Genomic DNA, 20,690 nt, shown 5'->3' on the forward strand with positions numbered 1-20,690 from the left:
TTTTTAGAGAAAAAAAGTTGAAAAACCAAGAACAAACAAAAAAAATTTGGGGGAAAAAAAAAGATTCATTACTTGTATGGGATTCTTCCAACTAATAGGATCAATTATTCACATTTTCTGAGGAAATACACATCCATGAGCATCGATTTGGATTGAAAAAGGATATTAAAGAAAAATAATCTATAAAAAAAAACATCACACGAATATATCTGTTGGGCCTCCAAGGCACAATGGCTGCACAGGTGTAGGATTTGACAGTTGTGGACATATACATTCTAAATAAAAGGATTAGTGAATCATTTTTAGAGCAATTACTCCTCCATGAGCCTCTACTTTTTAGGGGAAAAAAAGTTGAAAAACCAAGAACAAAAAAAAAATCTGCAAAAAAAAATAAACAAGTCAGGAGACGACAATGGTTCACGAGAGAGCGGTATTCAATGACAAAGGACGGACTATAACCAAAACAGGCCCGGACAGGCCAGGCCTGGAAATGTCAAAACGAAGGTTACTGACCTTGAAATGAGATAGAAAATAAGGTATAATCAGTTATGTGGTTAGTTAGCTTCACAATACCGAAAATTCGGTGAAAAATGAAATGGAAAAAAAGAAATAAATAAATAATAATAATAAATAAATAAAAAATAATGAAAAATCTTGCTCCGTGGGGCTAGACACATGACATTGGCCGAACCAAATATCGAAACCCGTCAGATTCCACCAAACCCCTCGGAGAAGATGTAGCTTGAACACGATTACCCCCTAAAAAGACATCTTTTTGGGGCGTGGCTCCGCCCACAATGTGCGCAATACGCCCACTCTAGGCAGGACACAACTAGATCATGATATCAACCTCCCACCCAAGTTTCATCAAGATCGGATGATATCATCGGGTAGTTATGCTGCGGACAGACAGACACACACACAGATAGACAGACGCACACACATGACGAATATAGTGGTCACTTGATAACTCGTGAACCAAAAATAAAAGATTCATTACTTGTATGGGATTCTTCCAACTAATAGGATCAATGATTCACATTTTCTGAGCAAATACACATCCATGTGCATCGACTTCGATTGAAAAAGGATATGAAAGAAAAAAAAATCTATAAATTTTTTTTTTTAACATTACACGAATACCGGTACATCCGTTGGGCCTACGAGGCGCAATGGCTGCATATGTCAAATGTGTAGGATTTTCGACGTCTGCACCTAAGAGTTAAAGAAATGCCTCCTCTTGAATTTCATCAACCGCTCCCCTTCCCCCCCCCCCCGCCCCCCTACCTCTACCTCACTCCCGTGGATGCTCCGGCTGGCTGCGGGCCTGTATGAGGCCCACCAAAGTATTACCAACTTATAGTTGATTTTCCGTGCACGGTCCTTTTTAAATGCCGAACATCAAGCGAGGAAGCAGCACGACTCGGTCCGGGGTTCGGACCACCGCCCTCCCAGACTCAGAGGGGATACTCTAAAGTCTAAACAATTACACCACAGACCATGGTTGAATCGTCCAATCACAGCGAGATCGTGGAAACCAATGATGGTCCAATAAGTGTTGAGAACAAAATGGAGGAAAGTGGTGGATTTTAAAAGGCTCGTTAAGGGAGCAAGGTTAATCAAAATTAGAGGACAATTACAAGTGTAACACTCCATGGACCATCGTGGCATTGCAAGCAATGAGTTCGGTGACTATATGAGGCACGCAGAACCGTATTAGCGGATCGATCGAGGGTTTCTGTCAGCGCTGGAAGTTCGCTCCTATGGACTAGGCCTCCACCGCTCGGCTTGGCTACGCACCGCCGAACAAACCTCTCCCCAAATAAATAAGTGACACGGAACGAGGATAAATTAACCACGGCAGGGCACGTACGAGATACCAAGGGGAAACGCGTCACAATAGTTGTCGTCTAATTACAGGGCAACAAATGAAGCAACCTTTGTGCAGCTGAGAAGGCCGCAGGCTTCGGCGTATTGCCTACGGACGCTTGCTCACAGATACCGGTTCCATTTTAGAACGCGGTTGTCTGGCAGATTGGCTACGGACAGCGGTGGAGCAGAATCAAAGTCCTCCCTCTGCCTCCGTGGAAGGATCGGGTACGGAAGTCATCCGGGCCACGCGGAGGTCCTTGCTATTTAGCACACCAAAGGACGAAGTGGCGCCACGCCACAAACAGGCATGTCGGCTCAGCTCACTCATTCACGATAACATCGCTGCCAAACATTGATGTAGGGGACACGCTGGTGGAGGTTGGAATGGGACGATGTTCCAATATTCCTGATATACCGCACAGTACAACGAAGCAGAATAAAAATTCCAAAAGTTTCCCTCACTACCTCTGATTCTTTAGCAAAAGGTCTCCTTTTAACAAAACTCCATTCTCCAAGGATCTGTCACTATGGCTAAAGCTGCAATTGGATTAAAGATTCCCAGGAGAAATAAGTTCCAAAGATTTGTGGGAAAGTAGTATATACATGTATCTCGCAAGAGGAGACCATTACGAAAATTAATCCGACACAATGCTTGCTATGGTTGCTTGTCCGAGCTCTATCATTTTGAAATACTGAGGGTCAAGCAAGGAAGCAGCACGTACATGTGCATTAAGGCCCTTATGGTGAAAGGGGTCCACCATCAACCCCCTTCTGGTGAAAGGGGTCCACCATCAACCCCCTTCTGGTGAAAGGGGTCCACCATCAAGACCCTTATGGTGAAAGGGGTCCACCATCAAGCCCCTTATGGTGAAAGGGGTCCACCATCAACTTTCTGGTGAAAGGGGTCCACCTTCAACCCCTTTCTGGTGAAAGGGGTCCACCAACAAGCTCCTTATGGTGATCGGGGTCCACCATCAACCCCCTTATGGTGAAACGGGTCCACCATGAACCCCCTTATGGTGAAAGGGGTCCACCATCAACCCCCTTATGGTGAAAGGGGTCCACCATCAACCCCCATATGGTGATAGGGGTCCACCATCAACCCCCTTATGGTGAAAGGGGTTCACCATCAACCCCCTTATGGTGAAAGGGGTCCACAATCAACTCCCTTATGGTGAAAGGGGTCCACCATCAACCCCATTCTGGTGAAATTGTCAAAATTCCAGAACCACTACTCTCCTCCACACATTTGTTCCTCCTTTTCCCCGCTTGTGGAACCAACTTCCACGTTCTCTTCAATCTCATTCTTCCCTGCAGGTTTTCAAGACAGCTCTTTACCATCTCAGATCACTCCCCATCCAATAGCACAATCTCTCATTTTTTTAGTGTTTAGTTTTACTCGGCCAGGGTTCAATCCTCCCACCTACGCACCTACCAGACCATTACACCACGTTCAGCTTACCCAGAATACATTTTGAGTGTTTCCACTCCCACTTATGTAAATCTACATGGGCAGAAACAAATCGCCAAAAGTCCATCATGTTCACCAACTCACGGGGCTTTCTCAAAACACCAAGGGGAACAATCTCCATTGCTATTGAGAGAGAAGAGGAGAAAAAAGGGTATAAAAGGATAGCCGCAGGCAGAATCACCCCAACAGCTACTTAGAAAAGACAAAGGCCCTGGCAGTGGGAGCCCGACAACTTGGCACTTCGGCTCATCCGAAACATCTCGCAATGCTCGTGGGTGAGAAGAACCCGACGGAAGCGCTGCCAGTTGCACTGATGGGAGGGCTGCAGAAGCAGGCGTGGGCTTCATCACGCGCAGACAGGTGTGCTTTATCAACACGAACAAAAGGCATTCTCGAATCGATACTTCAAGGCCTGCTCTTTTTTCCCTTTAAATATTATTTATTATCAAAGAAGCTTGTGTATTAAACTATGGAGCAATGGCTCCCTGTGCGATGCTCCATCCTTCACATCAACACGTTGTGGTGCACTACCTGGCTGATCGATGCGTTTCGGTTGCACCTCGCACGCGAGAAGCGGTATCCCAGTTACTAATGGCGAACCAGGAGGAATGAAGATTGTTTTGCATTTCCATGACCATCATACAATCGATTTTGAAGTTGGAGAACACTATATTATACGAGGTTATATTTGATCTTTAAGCCTTAAGCGGGTGTTTCTAGTTTTTAAAAAAGACCACCAAGTGCGCATCATAATGTGCAGCCGTATCCTGGCAACCTTCTGTTTGCTGAAACAAGCTCAATTCAAAACAACGGTATATCTACAAACATCAGGCGAATGTATACCTGAAGTGTTCGCACATGTGGTGCGTGTGCACACAGGTTACACATTCAGCACGTGATCTGGTAACTAACATTACGCAATCGGAGACCACGATAAGAGGGCCATCGACAAGTTACCTCGATAAGAGGGTAACCCTCCCTTTATATGCCGCCCCCCCTTTCCCATGTCTCCCCCCCCCTGCCTATGCCTCCCCCCCATGCCTATGCCTCCTCCCTTCCCATGCCTCCCCCTCCCTGCCTATGCCTCCTCGCCCCCCTTCCCATGCCTCCCCCCCTGCCTATGCTTCCCCCTCCCTGCCTATGCCTCCTCGCCCCCCTTCCCATGCCTCCCCCCCTGCCTATGCCTCCTCCCTTCCCATGCCTCCCCCTCCCTGCCTATGCCTCCTCCCTTCCCATGCCTCCCCCTCCCTGCCTATGCCTCCTCGCCCCCCTTCCCATGACTCCCCTCCCTGCCTATGCCTCCTCGCCCCCCTTCCCATGCCTCCCCCCTCTGCCTGTGCCTCCCCCCTTCCCATGCCTCCCCCACCCTGCTTATGCCTCCTCCCCCCCTTCCCATGCCTCCTCCCCCTGCCTATGCCTCCCCCCTTCACATGCCTCCCCCCCTTCGCATGCCTCCCCCACCCTGCCTATGCCTCCCCCACCCTGCCTATGCCTCTCCCCCCGGCCTGTGCCTCACCCCCTGCCTATTCCTCCTCCCTCCCTTCCCATGCCTCCTCCCCCCCTTCCCATGCCTCCTCCCCCTGCTTATGCCTCCCCCCCCCCTTCGCATGCCTCCCCACCCTGCCTATGCCTCCCCCATCCTGCCTATGCCTCCTACCCCCCCTTTCCATGCCCCCTCCTGCCTAAGCCTCCTCCCCCCCCCCTTCCCATGCCTCCTCCCCCTGCCTATGCCTCCCCCTCTTCGCATGCCTCCCCCACCCTGCCTATGCCTCCCCCACCCTGCCTATGCCTCCCCCACCCTGCCTATGCCTCCCCCCCTTCCCATGCCTATGCCTCCTCCCCCCCCTTTCCATGCCTCCAGCCCCCTGCCTATGCCTCCCCTCCCCTTCCCATGCCTCCGCCCCCCAAGCCCTTCCCCTCCTACAGATCTCCCGATGTCCGTGTTCTCTTACTGCTGTTGTAATTGTGTGCTTCCCTCTCTCTCCCCATCTTGTCCCGCTCCCTTTATCACATGTTTTATGTGTCCGTTTGTTTTGCGTGATTAATGTTAGCTCTTACACGAGCCTCGATCTTGTATACGAAAAAAAAGGAAGAAAAAAAAAGGAGGAAGGCAAATTGATAAAATAAAAAACGGCTAAACGAAGAACTATAGAGAGAGAACACATTACCCCATGCAGTCATGAGAAACAAGGTCATGGGCGGGGTCTGCGAGCAGCAAATTTGATTGGTCCAGATGACGTTATGTTTTGCCCAAGTACAGCTAAGCAGAAGGGTTTTGAAAATGCGAACAGAGCGATTTGTGTTCTTGTGTTTAAGCAAATAGTAAAATTGTAATAAAACAAAGATTTTAAAGCCGACGAGGGAGCATCTCTTACACCACGCTATCTACCACCTTACATTGGATTGCCACGTACCTGTTGTTTGTGTCTTTTATAACATCCTTAAACAAGGTAATGTTCCTGTTTGGAATGATTTTCAATTTTGTTTCAATGCCAAACAGGCAGATATAGGAAGTAAGAAATCTCTCCTCTGTGCGCATGTGCGGTCAGGACAAATTCAAAGCCAAAGGACTGCGAAACTACAGGTTCGTTTTCCGATTCATGATAAAAAATAAAATGTTCAATTGAAATTGAGTTGTTCCTCGAATATAAAATGGAGTTTGTGGACAAAAGGAGAGACGGAGTGAACCAATTTCTTAATACTGCTTTAAGCTTCTTGTGGACGCGAGGTGAAAAGGAGGGCGATTGGGGATAAAAGAAGGGGGGGGGGGGGGGACACAAAGGAAAGGGGTTTGGGAGTCCGTTGAATTAAGGGGAGGAATGGGGATGAAGCGGGGCAAGTAACATAATTTACCTTATTTGCGTACGTAATATATAACCCGCCTCATACTTTGAATGAATATTGGTAAGTTGTAAATACGCCACATTATGAAAAAACAAATCAAAAGAGTACTGATGGTGCGTCATTGCCTCATAAGAATAGACCATAAAAAGGTACATTGCTACAAGGAGAACTAGAACGACACTCTGACGTCACGACGTCGACCGATATGCCTCTGCCCACATTATTACATCATTATACATACTTGTACCAAGTTTGATTTAAATCCATTCAGCTGTTCACAAGTTATCACATTTTTACCTGACATGACCTCTGACCTTTAACCTCGGGACCCCGAAATCTAATCAGTTGATCTTTACATCATTATACATATGTGTATCAAGTTTGAATTAGTTCACTTCAGCCGTTCTTAAGTTATAGACCTATTACAGACTTTGACCTTAGACCTATGACCCCAAAATTTTATCACTTAATATTTACATCATTATACATACCTGTACCAAGTTTGAATTAGATCACTTCAGCCATTCTCAAGTTATAGACCTATTACGGACTTTGACCTTTGACATTGGCCCCCAAAATCTAATCAGTTGATCTTTACCTCATTATACATACCTGCACCAAGTTTGACGAAGATCCGTTCAGCCGTTCTCAAGTTATCGTGGCAACAGGATTTTTTTTACCTAAGATGACCTCTGACCTTTGACCTCGTGACCCCAAAATCTAATCAGCTAATTTTTACCTCATTATACATACCCGCACCAAGTTTGACGAAGATCCGTTCAGCCGTTCTCAAGTGATCACGGTAACGAAAACATATCATAGACATACACGCCTTCCCCCGTGGTTTTAGCAATTTTCCTGTACCTGTGCAGAGTTAAAGGCCGCCAGTCGGCCATCTTTGGTCGTATTACAAAACAAAATCTTCCGCACATGTATACTCTCATGTATTGTCTTTGCGCCAAGTTTGAAATAAAATCGGCCCATGCATGTCCGAGAAATTGTTGAGGACGTTCAATTCTGGGTTTGTTTTTTTTACCACAAAAATGGACGCCAGTCTACCAGTCGGCCATCTTTGATCAGATCGCAAAATAAAGAGAGACACACGTGTATGTGTCTGCTGCTGTACTTGTACCAAGTTTGAAATACAAAATCGGGCCATGCATGTCCGAGAAAAGTTTGAGGATGTGTTCAATACCAGGTTGTTTTTTTTAACAACAAAAATGGCCGCCAGTCTACCAGTCGGCATCTTTGATCAGATCGCAAAATAAAGAGAGGCACACATGTATGCGTCTGCTACTGTACTTGTACCAAGTTTGAAACACAAAATCGGGCCATGCATGTCCGAGAAAAGGTTGAGGATGTGTTCAATACCAGGTTGTTTTTATTAACAACAAAAATGGCCGCCAGTCTACCAGTCAGCCATCTTTGATCAGATCGCAAAATAAAGAGAGACACACGTGTATGCGTCTTGTACTGTACTTGTACTAAGTTTGAAACACAAAATCGGGCCATGCATGTCCGAGAAAAGGTTGGGGACATGTTTATATGTAAGCCATCATTCATTATCTGTGTGCAAGATTGAACAAGAACAGTAAATACCCGTCTGAGAAATGGCTGAGGATGTGTTCAACATCGGGTTTTTTACAACTAAAATGGCCGCCAGTCGCATTGCGAAACAAAATGATGTGTATATGTAAACCAGCATGTATTGTCTTTGTGCCAAGTATGAACAAAATCGGTCCATACATCTCCGAGATGTTGCGGACGCACGCACGCACGGACGGACGGACGGACGAGACCCAATCCATAAACCCCCGTTTCAGACTAAGTCCAACAGGGCCTAATAATATTCTATCCAAAGGCAACGTCTATTGGAATGTCCCATGATAAAGCTCAGTCTGTGGGCCTATCACTTTCATATCTCACACATGTCGGTGGTCTCTCTGTGTTCTACCACCTCCTCTCTGGTCTTGCACTCTCTAGTCGTCCGTGCGTTGTAGTCGTCGACCCAACTCTGTCTCTGCAGGGAATACCCGCACCATCAATCCCGTTCTGGTGAAACGACCTAAATCTAAGATCACTGCTCACTTCCACTCATTCCTCACCACACCCATTGTTTGTCCAAGACTCCCTCTATCTTATCCTTCAACGAAATCTGGTGTTGGCTTAACGGTTAAGATGGCCGACTTAAGATCTTCGGGTCTTGAGGCGGTGCCCCTGCAGTACCCTTACATAACACCTGGTGGGTTAACTCAGCGAAATGAGTGCCAGCTGACTGGAAACAGGAGGCACTGCATCAACAACACAACCACGCACCCAGCAATGATGCAGCCAGTAGATAGAGGCTGCACATGGAATGATGATGGTCTCTCTGTCCTGTTCCTCCCTAACTGATCCGTTCAGTGTTCCAGATCTTCCACAAAACACAAAAAACATCAACATCCTTCGTCATTCAAAACACAAAAACGGTTTTAATCAGAAATTACAATCTGTTTTGATCCTTTCCTACAACTAGTGAATCAATATAAATGTATAGATATAAAAGGGGAAATTAATTCAAAATGTACATTTACGATTATATCTTATTTTTCCCCAAATAATTGGCCACGCTCATTGAGAGGGAATAATTGAGAGTTTTATAATGACGTTATATATAAACTACCTTTGTGTACCCATTGGTCGTTGATATGTTACTATTATTACTTTAATGGCCCCAATTAATCCCACCTTCTTGTTGGGTTGTTTCTACAATTTGGTTCTTGCTCTCCACATCCCTCTATCATGATCATCCTCGCTCTACACCCCTACCTCTCCACATCCCTCTATCATGATCATCCTCGCTCTACACCCCTACCTCTCCACATCCCTCTATCATGATCATCCTCTCTCTACACCCCTACCTCTCCACATCCCTCTATCATGATCATCCTCGCTCTACGCCCCTACCTCTCCACATCCCTCTATCATGATCATCCTCGCTCTACACCCCTACCTCTCCACATCCCTCTATCATGATCATCCTCTCTCTACACCCCTACCTCTCCACATCCCTCTATCATGATCATCCTCTCTCTACACCCCTACCTCTCCACATCCCTCTATCATGATCATCCTCGCTCTACGCCCCTACCTCTCCACATCCCTCTATCATGATCATCCTCGCTCTACGCCCCTACCTCTCCACATCCCTCTATCATGATCATCCTCTCTCTACACCCCTACCTCTCCACATCCCTCTATCATGATCATCCTCGCTCTACGCCCCTACCTCTCCACATCCCTCTATCATGATCATCCTCGCTCTACGCCCCTACCTCTCCACATCCCTCTATCATGATCATCCTCGCTCTACGCCCCTACCTCTCCACATCCCTCTATCATGATCATCCTCTCTCTACACCCCTACCTCTCCACATCCCTCTATCATGATCATCCTCGCTCTACGCCCCTACCTCTCCACATCCCTCTATCATGATCATCCTCGCTCTACGCCCCTACCTCTCCACATCCCTCTATCATGATCATCCTCGCTCTACGCCCCTACCTCTCCACATCCCTCTATCATGATCATCCTCTCTCTACACCCCTACCTCTCCACATCCCTCTATCATGATCATCCTCTCTCTACACCCCTACCTCTCCACATCCCTCTATCATGATCATCCTCGCTCTACGCCCCTACCTCTCCACATCCCTCTATCATGATCATCCTCGCTCTACGCCCCACCTCTCCACATCCCTCTATCATGATCATCCTCGCTCTACGCCCCTACCTCTCCACATCCCTCTATCATGATCATCCTCTCTCTACACCCCTACCTCTCCACATCCCTCTATCATGATCATCCTCGCTCTACGCCCCTACCTCTCCACATCCCTCTATCATGATCATCCTCGCTCTACGCCCCACCTCTCCACATCCCTCTATCATGATCATCCTCTCTCTACACCCCTTCCTCTCCACATCCCTCTATCATGATCATCCTCGCTCTACACCCCTACCTCTCCACATCCCTCCATCATGATCATCCTCGCTCTACACCCCTACCTCTCCACATCCCTCTATCCAGCTCATCCTCGCTCTACACCTGCACCTCTGCACATCCCTCTATCCAGCTCATCCTCGCTCTACACCTGGACCTCTGCACATTCCTCTATCCAGCTCATCCTCGCTCTACACCTGCACCTCTGCACATCCCTCTATCCAGCTCATCCTCGCTCTACACCTGCACCTCTGCACATCCCTCTATCCAGCTCATCCTCTCTAAACACCCCCACCCTTGCACACCACTCTATCCAACTCATCCTCTCTAAACACCCCCACCCCTGCACAGTGCACACCCCTCTATCCAACTCATCCTCTGTCTACATCCCACCTCCACACACCCCTCTATCCAGCTCATCCTCTCTCTACACCCCCACCTCTGCACACCCCTCTATCCAGCACATCTTCTCTAAACACCCCCACCTCTCCACATCCCTCTATCCAGCTCATCCTCTCTCTACACCCCCTCTCTGCACACCCCTCTATCCAGCTCATCCTCTCTCTACACCCCCTCTCTGCACACCCCTCTATCCCGATCATCCTCTGTCTACACCCCCTCTCTACACACCCTTCTATCCAGCTCATCCTCTCTCTACACCTGCACCTCTGCACATCCCTCTATCCAGCTCAGCCTCGCTCTACACCTGCACCTCTGCACATCCCTCTATCCAGCTCATCCTCGCGCTACACCTGCACCTCTGCACATCCCTCTATCCAGCTCATCCTCTCTAAACACCCCCACCCCTGCACACCCCTCTATCCAACTCATCCTCTGTCGACATCCCACCTCCACACACCCCTCTATCCAGCTCATCCTCTCTCTACACCCCCACCTCTGCACACCCCTCTATCCAGCACATCTTCTCTAAACACCCCCACCTCTCCACATCCCTCTATCCAGCTCATCCTCTCTCTACACCCCCTCTCTGCACACCCCTCTATCCAGCTCATCCTCTCTCTACACCCCCTCTCTGCACACCCCGCTATCGAGCTCATCCTCTCTCTACACCCCACCTCTCCACATCCCTCTATCCAGCTCATCCTCTCTCGACATCCCCTCTCTGCACACCCCTCTATCCAGCTCATCCTCTCTCTACACCCCCTCTCTGCACACCCCTCTATCCAGCTCATCCTCTCTGTACACCCCCTCTCTGCACACCCCTCTATCCAGCTCATCCTCTCTCTACACCCCTACCTATCCACATCCCTCTCTCCAGCTCATCCTCTCTCTACACCCCCTCTCTGCACACCCCTCTATCCAACTCATCCTCTCTCTACACCCCCTCTCTGCACACCCCTCTATCGAGCTCATCCTCTCTCTACACCCGCACCCCTGCACACCCCTCTATCTGGCACATCCTCTCTCTACACCCCCTCTCTGCACACCCCGCTATCGAGCTCATCCTCTCTCTACACCCCACCTCTCCACATCCCTCTATCCAGCTCATCCTCTCTCGACATCCCCTCTCTGCACACCCCTCTATCCAGCTCATCCTCTCTCTACACCCCCTCTCTGCACACCCCGCTATCGAGCTCATCCTCTCTCTACACCCCACCTCTCCACATCCCTCTATCCAGCTCATCCTCTCTCGACATCCCCTCTCTGCACACCCCTCTATCCAGCTCATCCTCTCTCTACACCCCCTCTCTGCACACCCCTCTATCCAGCTCATCCTCTCTGTACACCCCCTCTCTGCACACCCCTCTATCCAGCTCATCCTCTCTCTACACCCCCACCCCTGCACACCCCTCTATCCAGCTCTATCCTCTCTCTATACCCCCTCTCTGCACACCCCTATATCGAGCTCATCCTCTCTCTACACCCCCTCTCTGCACACCCCTCTATCGAGCTCATCCTCTCTCTACACCCGCACCCCTGCACACCCCTCTATCTGGCACATCCTCTCTCTACACCCCCTCTCTGCACACTCCTCTATCCAGCTCATCCTCTCTCTACTCCCCACCTCTCCACATCCCTCTATCCAGCTCATCCTCTCTCTACACCCCCTCTCTGCACACTCCTCTATCCAGCTCATCCTCTCTCTACACCCCCTCTCTGCACACCCCTCTATCCAGCTCATCCTCTCTCTACACCCCCTCTCTGCACACCCGTCTATCCAGCTCATCCTCTCTCTACACCCCTACCTCTCCACATCCCTCTATCCAGCTCATCCTCTCTCTACACCCCTACCTCTCCACATCCCTCTATCCAGCTCATCCTCTCTCTACGCCCCACCTCTCCACACCCCTCTATCCAGCTCATCCTCTCTCTACACCCGCACTTTTCCACATCCCTCTATCCAGCACATCCTCTCTCTACACCCACACTTCTCCACATCCCTCTATCCAGCACATCCTCTCGCTACACCCCCACTTCTCCACATCCCTCTATCCAGCTCATCCTCTCTCTACACCCCCTCTCTGCACACCCCTCTATCCCAAACATCCTTTCTCTAACCTCCACCTCTCCACATCCCTCTATCCAGCTCATCCTCGCTCTACATCCCTCTATCCAGCTCATCCTCTCTCTACACCCCCACCTCTCCACATCCCTCTATCCAGCTCATCCTCGCTCTACACCTGCACCTCTCCACATCCCTCTATCCAGCACATCCTCTCTCTACACCCCACTTCTCCACATCCCTCTATCCAGCTCATCCTCTCCCTACACCCCCTCTCTGCACACCCCTCCATCCCAAACATCCTTTCTCTAACCTCCACCTCTCTACTGATGAACTACCCTTGACACTAAACTTCATTTATCCTTACCGGTCACTCAGATATGCCTTTCTGCCTCACACACTCGTGTCCCACTCCATTACTCATGATGGTGGATCACCAGTTTTCCCGCACTTTCTTATTTGCCTCGAGTTGGCAAATTGGAACCCTAATACTAATCACCTCTTCCTGGCCCATTGGACCTCAGTCACCTTATCTAATACATACCCCTCATGGTCCACATTTAAAATTTCCTTAAAACATTCCTTTCCATCTCCAAATTAATTCCTCCTCCTCATTAAGGAATCTCCCCTATTTATCACCTTCATTTCCCCAATATCCGTTTTGCCATATCCCTGCACTTAATCACCATACAGGTAAATGTTTTCATCCTCTTCCAAGCCACCCTCTCATACCTCCTTCATTGGCCTCCTGCTTTCCTTACCTCGTTATATTTTCCTCGTGTCTCCTCTTCTGACCTTCTGCCGACTGGTGAGTGGGATCTCAGGGGAATCCTGCTCGTCCATATTGCTAACCTTAATATAATAAGGTACAATAAAGGACTGTCTGGAAGTTTACAGTCTTGTCATAGTCTCCATGAAGGTAATTATCAGGAGATGACAGGAGTTCTTCAATGCAGGTAAATATAATAGATTACCCATACCTGGGTACCCTCCACAATTCTCTGCAGAATGCTCCTCCATTCCTTACACATCCTTGTATATTTTGACATGAGGCATTCACAAGGTCTGCTTCGTACTTGCCATGCAGACAGGTCAGTAAGCTCACCTTTATATCACGTCGCCACCCACCCACTCAGCGCACCTGAATTCTCCAATTCTAACCTGAATGGTCACCTTCATCCTCCCCCTTCCCCCCTATTCTCTCGTCTGTGGAAACGCCTCCCCATGGATCCTGTCTTGGCCACCCCAACCCTATTTACCCTCGAGTCTTTCACGAGTGCTGACCATCGTCACCTCCAGATTTCTCCGATACACACCCCTTAACTATATTCTTGTTGACCCCGCCCCCTTTCTTCCACTCACACTCATGTGGGATGTCTTATCCCTGATCCCCTTTGATCCCCACTCACTACGTAAACCTGCTGCCCTCTTTCGTTTATCTTCTGCATAAGCCTCCATTTAATGGATAAAAATCTCCATAAACCCATAATCTTGGTCAGAACCACATTAAACAGGGACCTCTTGTGTTTTATTTAAATGTAAGTTACTTTGTCATCTGAAGTTGCTGATTAATTTTGATTTCGTTTTTACACATTTTAACTCCACTTACTTGAGCCAAGCTGCAGTCCATATTAGAACAGACACTACAGAATCCACTGCGGAAAAGTGTGAGACGTAAGTGTTCGCTACTGTAAACCAACAACAAATATCTTAATAGGACAATAGATGGAACTAGGACAGAACTAGGTAGAGAGCATATCTCCACCAGGCTGGACAGTTTGTTTTGTATCCCACTGACCATATCTGGATTCGGACCTGAACCAAAATCTAATGGGATTGTTCTTGTGACTTAACCAACTCATCCACCAATTTTTGCATAACTCTCCACAACCTTTTGAAATACCATGATATATTTTGACTCCATCTCAATGGTGAAGTATCACTTAAAAAAAAAAAATTCGTATCTGAATCCGGATCTGGATCTTCACCAAAATCGAATCAATTCGTCCTCGTCATACACCCAACGTCTGCACAAAGTTTTGCCTGAATCCGTCCATAACATTTTGAGATACCCTGCTTACAGAAAAGGACAGACAAACAAGAAGATGTCATGCAGAGCAAGATACTGGCAAAATCCACCCCTCTCTCACCTCCCGCACCTCACAAAAAAGGTTGCCATTGATCCATCAAATTGTCCATTTCATCAAGATTAAAATTGACGATCTTGATCAAAGCTCAGGTCAAATAGGATGAAAAGTGACGATTTTTCAGATGAAAATTAATGATTTTAGAAGTTTGACCTTGAGATGACCTTTGACATTTTGATCTCAAAAATAGTTGGTTTGCCAATTCAGTGATGCACTATGTAATGGCTCTTTAATTTTCAAGTTAATAAGATGAAAATTGATGATTTTAGAAGTTTGACCTTGAGTTGACCTTTTGACATTCTAAATAGTTGGTTTCCCAATTTACTGACTCAATATGCAAATGCTGTACAACTTTCAAGTCAATGAGATGAAAAATGACAATTTTAGAAATCTCACCTTTGGCTATTGACCTCAAAATCAATAGGCTTATTCCTTATGACCTTATGTATTTAGACAAAGGAATTTTAGTTGAAAGTTGTTTTCACCAGTATTCAGAAAAAGGAATTTTGGTTGTTTTTATCGGTATTTAGAAAATGGAATTTTTGTTGTTTTTACAGGTATTCAGAAAAAGGAATTTTAGTTGAAAGTTGTTTTCACCGGTATTTAGAAAATGGAATTTTAGTTGTTTTCACTGGTATTCAGAAAAAGGAATTTTAGTTGAAAGCTGTTTTCACTGGTATTCAGAAAAAGGAATTTTAGTTGAAAGTTGTTTTCACCAGTATTCAGAAAAAGGAATTTTGGTTGTTTTTATCGGTATTTAGAAAATGGAATTTTTGTTGTTTTTACAGGTATTCAGAAAAAGGAATTTTAGTTGAAAGTTGTTTTCACCAGTATTTAGAAAATGGAATTTTAGTTGTTTTCACTGGTATTCAGAAAAAGGAATTTTAGTTGAAAGCTGTTTTCACTGGTATTCAGAAAAAGGAATTTTAGTTGAAAGTTGTTTTCACCGGTATTTAGAAAAAGGAATTTTAGTTGAAAGCTGTTTTCACCGGTATTTAGAAAAAGGAATTTTAGTTGAAAGTCGTTTTCACTGGTATTTAGAAAAAGGAATTTTAGATGAAAGTTTTCACCGGTATTTAGAAAAAGGAATTTTAGTTGAAAGTCGTTTTCACCAGTAGTTAGAAAAAGGAATTTTGTTGCAAGTTGTTTTCACCGGTATTTAGACAAAGGAATTTTGTTGCAAGTTGTTTTCACCGGTATTTAGACAAAGGAATTTTAGATGAAAGTTTTCACCGGTATTCAGAAAAAGGAATTTTAGTTGAAAGTTGTTTTCACCGGTATTTAGAAAAAGGAATTTTTGTTGTTTTCACCGGTATTCAGAAAAAGGAATTTTAGTTGAAAGTTGTTTTCACCGGTATTTAGAAAATGGAATTTTAGTTGAAAGTTGTTTTCACCGGTATTTAGAAAAAGGAATTTTAGTTGAAAGCTGTTTTCACCGGTATTTAGAAAAAGGAATTTTAGTTGAAAGCTGTTTTCACCGGTATTTAGAAAAATGAAGTTTAGTTGTTTATTCTTTGCCGGTATTTAGAAAAAGGAATTTTTGTTGAAAGCTGTTTTCACCAGTATTTAGAAAAAATGAGTTTTGTTGAAAGTTGTTTTCACCAGTATTTAGAAAAATGAAGTTTAGTTGTTTGTTCTTTTCGCCGGTATTTAGAAAAAGGAATTTTATTTGAAAGTTGTTTTCACTGGTATTTAGAAAAAGGAATTTTAGTTGAAAGTTGTTTTCACCGGCATTTCGAAAATGGAATTTTTGTTGTTTTTACCAGTATTTAGAAAAATGAATTTTAATTGAAAACTGTTTTCACCGGCATTTAGAAAAAGGAATTTTAGTTGAAAGTTGTTTTTCACCGGTATTTAGAAAAAGGAATTTTAGTTGAAAGCCGTTTTCACCGGCATTTAGAAAAAGGAATTTTAGTTGAAAGTTGTTTTTCACCGGTATTTAGAAAAAGGAATTTTAGTTGAAAGTTGTTTTTCACCGGATATTTTTGAAAAAGGAATTTTAGTTGAAAGTTGTTTTCACCAGTATTTAGAAAAAGGAATTTTGGTTGTTTTTAACCAGTATTTAATAAAAGGAATTTTTGTTGTTTTTATCGGTATTTAGAAAATGGAATTTTTGTTGTTTTTACAGGTATTTAGAAAAATGAATTTTAGTTGAAAGTTGTTTTCACCGGTATTTAGAAAAAGGAATTTTAGTTGTTTTTAACCGGTATTTAATAAAAGGAGTTTTGGTTGTTTTTATCGGTATTTAGAAAATGGAATTTTTGTTGTTTTTACAGGTAATTAGAAAAACGAATTTTAGTTGAAAGCTGTTTTCACCGGCATTTAGAAAAAGGAATTTTAGTTGTTCTTACCGGTATTTAGAAAAAGGAATTTTAGTTGAAAGTTGTTTTCACCGGTATTTAGAAAAAGGAATTTTAGTTGAAAGTTGTTTTCACCGGTATTTAGAAAAAGGAATTTTGTTGCAAGTTGTTTTCACCGGTATTTAGACAAAGGAATTTTGTTGCAAGTTGTTTTCACTGGTATTTAGAAAAAGGAATTTTAGATGAAAGTTTTCACCGGTATTTAGAAAAATGAAGTTTAGTTGTTTGTTCTTTGCCGGTATTTAGAAAAAGCAATTTTAGTTGAAAGCTGTTTTCACCAGTATTTAGAAAAAATGAATTTTGTTGAAAGTTGTTTTCACCGGTATTTAGAAAAATGAAGTTTAGTTGAAAGTTGTTTTCACCGGCATTTCGAAAATGGAATTTTTGTTGTTTTTACAGGTATTTAGAAAAATGAATTTTAGTTGAAAGTTGTTTTTCACCGGTATTTAGAAAAAGGAATTTTAGTTGAAAGCTGTTTTCACCGGCATTTAGAAAAAGGAATTTTAGTTGTTCTTACCGGTATTTAGAAAAAGGAATTTTAGTTGAAAGTTGTTTTCACCGGTATTTAGAAAAAGGAATTTTAGTTGAAAGTTGTTTTCACCGGTATTTAGAAAAAGGAATTTTGTTGCAAGTTGTTTTCACCGGTATTTAGACAAAGGAATTTTGTTGCAAGTTGTTTTCACTGGTATTTAGAAAAAGGAATTTTAGATGAAAGTTTTCACCGGTATTTAGAAAAATGAAGTTTAGTTGTTTGTTCTTTGCCGGTATTTAGAAAAAGCAATTTTAGTTGAAAGCTGTTTTCACCAGTATTTAGAAAAAATGAATTTTGTTGAAAGTTGTTTTCACCGGTATTTAGAAAAATGAAGTTTAGTTGAAAGTTGTTTTCACCGGCATTTCGAAAATGGAATTTTTGTTGTTTTTACAGGTATTTAGAAAAAGGAATTTTAGTTGAAAGTTGTTTTTCACCGGTATTTAGAAAAAGGAATTTTAGTTGAAAGCCGTTTTCACCGGCATTTAGAAAAAGGAATTTTAGTTGAAAGTTGTTTTTCACCGGTATTTAGAAAAAGGAATTTTAGTTGAAAGTTGTTTTTCACCAGTATTTAGAAAAAGGAATTTTAGTTGAAAGTTGTTTTCACCAGTATTTAGAAAAATGAATTTTAGTTGTTTTTAACCGGTATTTAATAAAATGAGTTTTGGTTGTTTTTATCGGTATTTAGAAAATGGTATTTTTGTTGTTTTTACAGGTACTTAGAAAAATGAATTTTAGTTGAAAGCTGTTTTCACTGGCATTTAGAAACGGGAATTTTAGTTGTTCTTACCGGTATTTAGAAAAAGGAATTTTGTTGCAAGTTGTTTTCACCGGTATTTAGACAAAGGAATTTTGTTGCAAGTTGTTTTCACCGGTATTTAGAAAAATGAAAATTTAGTTGAAAGTTGTTTTCACCGGTATTCAGAAAAAGGAATTTTATTTCAAAGTTGTTTTCACGGGTATTTAGAAAAAGGAATTTTAGATTAAAGTTTTCACCGGTATTTAGAAAAAGGAATTTTAGTTGAAAGTTGTTTTCACCAGTATTTAGAAAAATGAATTTTGTTGAAAGTTGTTTTCATCGGTATTTAGAAAAAGGAATTTTAGTTGAAAGCTGTTTTCACCAGTACATATTTAGAAAAAATGAATTTTGTTGAAAGTTGTTTTCACCGGTATTTAGAAAAATGAAGTTTAGTTGTTTGTTCTTTTCGCCGGTATTTAGAAAAAGGAATTTTATTTGAAAGTTGTTTTCACTGGTATTTAGAAAATGAAAATTTAGTTGAAAGTTTTCACCGGCATTTCGAAAAAGGAGTTTTTGTTGAAAGTTGTTTTCACCGGCATTTCGAAAAAGGAATTTTAGTTGAAAGTTGTTTTCACCGGCATTTCGAAAAAGGAATTTTAGTTGAAAGTTGTTTTCACCGGTATTTAGAAAAAGGAATTTTAGTTGTTTTTAACCGTTATTTAATAAAAGGAGTTTTGGTTGTTTTTATCGGTATTTAGAAAATGGAATTTTTGTTGTTTTTACAGCTAATTAGAAAAATGAATTTTAGTTGAAAGCTGTTTTCACCGGCATTTAGAAAAAGGAATTTTAGTTGTTCTTACCGGTATTTAGAAAAAGGAATTTTAGTTGAAAGTTGTTTTCACCGGTATTTAGAAAAAGGAATTTTAGTTGAAAGTTGTTTTCACCGGTATTTAGAAAAAGGAATTTTAGTTGAAAGCTGTTTTCACCGGCATTTAGAAACGGGAATTTTAGTTGTCTTACCGGTATTTAAAAAAGGAATTTTGTTGCAAGTTGTTTTCACCGGTATTTAGAAAAATGAAAATTTAGTTGAAAGTTGTTTTCACCGGTATTCAGAAAAAGGAATTTTATTTCAAAGTTGTTTTCACGGGTATTTAGAAAAAGGAATTTTAGATGAAAGTTTTCACCGGTATTTAGAAAAAGGAATTTTAGTTGAAAGTTGTTTTCACCAGTATTTAGAAAAATGAATTTTGTTGAAAGTTGTTTTCATCGGTATTTAGAAAAAGCAATTTTAGTTGAAAGATGTTTTCACCGGTATTTAGAAAAAGGAATTTTATTTCAAAGTTGTTTTCACTGGTATTTAGAAAAAGGAATTTTAGATGAAAGTTTTCACCGGTATTTAGAAAAAGGAATTTTAGTTGAAAGCTGTTTTCACCGGTATTTAGAAAAATGAAGTTTAGTTGTTTGTTCTTTGCCGGTATTTAGAAAAAGGAATTTTTGTTGAAAGCTGTTTTCACCAGTATTTAGAAAAAATGAGTTTTGTTGAAAGTTGTTTTCACCAGTATTTAGAAAAATGAAGTTTAGTTGTTAGTTCTTTTCGCCGGTATTTAGAAAAAGGAATTTTATTTGAAAGTTGTTTTCACTGGTATTTAGAAAAAGGAATTTTAGTTGAAAGTTGTTTTCACCGGCATTTCGAAAATGGAATTTTTGTTGTTTTTACCAGTATTTAGAAAAATGAATTTTAATTGAAAACTGTTTTCACCGGCATTTAGAAAAAGGAATTTTAGTTGAAAGTTGTTTTTCACCGGTATTTAGAAAAAGGAATTTTAGTTGAAAGCCGTTTTCACCGGCATTTAGAAAAAGGAATTTTAGTTGAAAGTTGTTTTTCACCGGTATTTAGAAAAAGGAATTTTAGTTGAAAGTTGTTTTTCACCGGATATTTTTGAAAAAGGAATTTTAGTTGAAAGTTGTTTTCACCAGTATTTAGAAAAAGGAATTTTGGTTGTTTTTAACCAGTATTTAATAAAAGGAATTTTTGTTGTTTTTATCGGTATTTAGAAAATGGAATTTTTGTTGTTTTTACAGGTATTTAGAAAAATGAATTTTAGTTGAAAGTTGTTTTCACCGGTATTTAGAAAAATGAATTTTAGTTGAAAGCTGTTTTCACCGGCATTTAGAAAAAGGAATTTTAGTTGAAAGTTGTTTTTCACTGGTATTTAGAAAAAGGAATTTTAGTTGAAAGTTGTTTTCACCGGTATTTAGAAAAAGGAATTTTAGTTGAAAG

Source organism: Myxine glutinosa, chromosome 6 (genome assembly GCF_964187855.1).
Source record: "Myxine glutinosa chromosome 6, kmMyxGlut1.1, whole genome shotgun sequence".
Taxonomy (NCBI): domain Eukaryota; kingdom Metazoa; phylum Chordata; class Myxini; order Myxiniformes; family Myxinidae; genus Myxine; species Myxine glutinosa.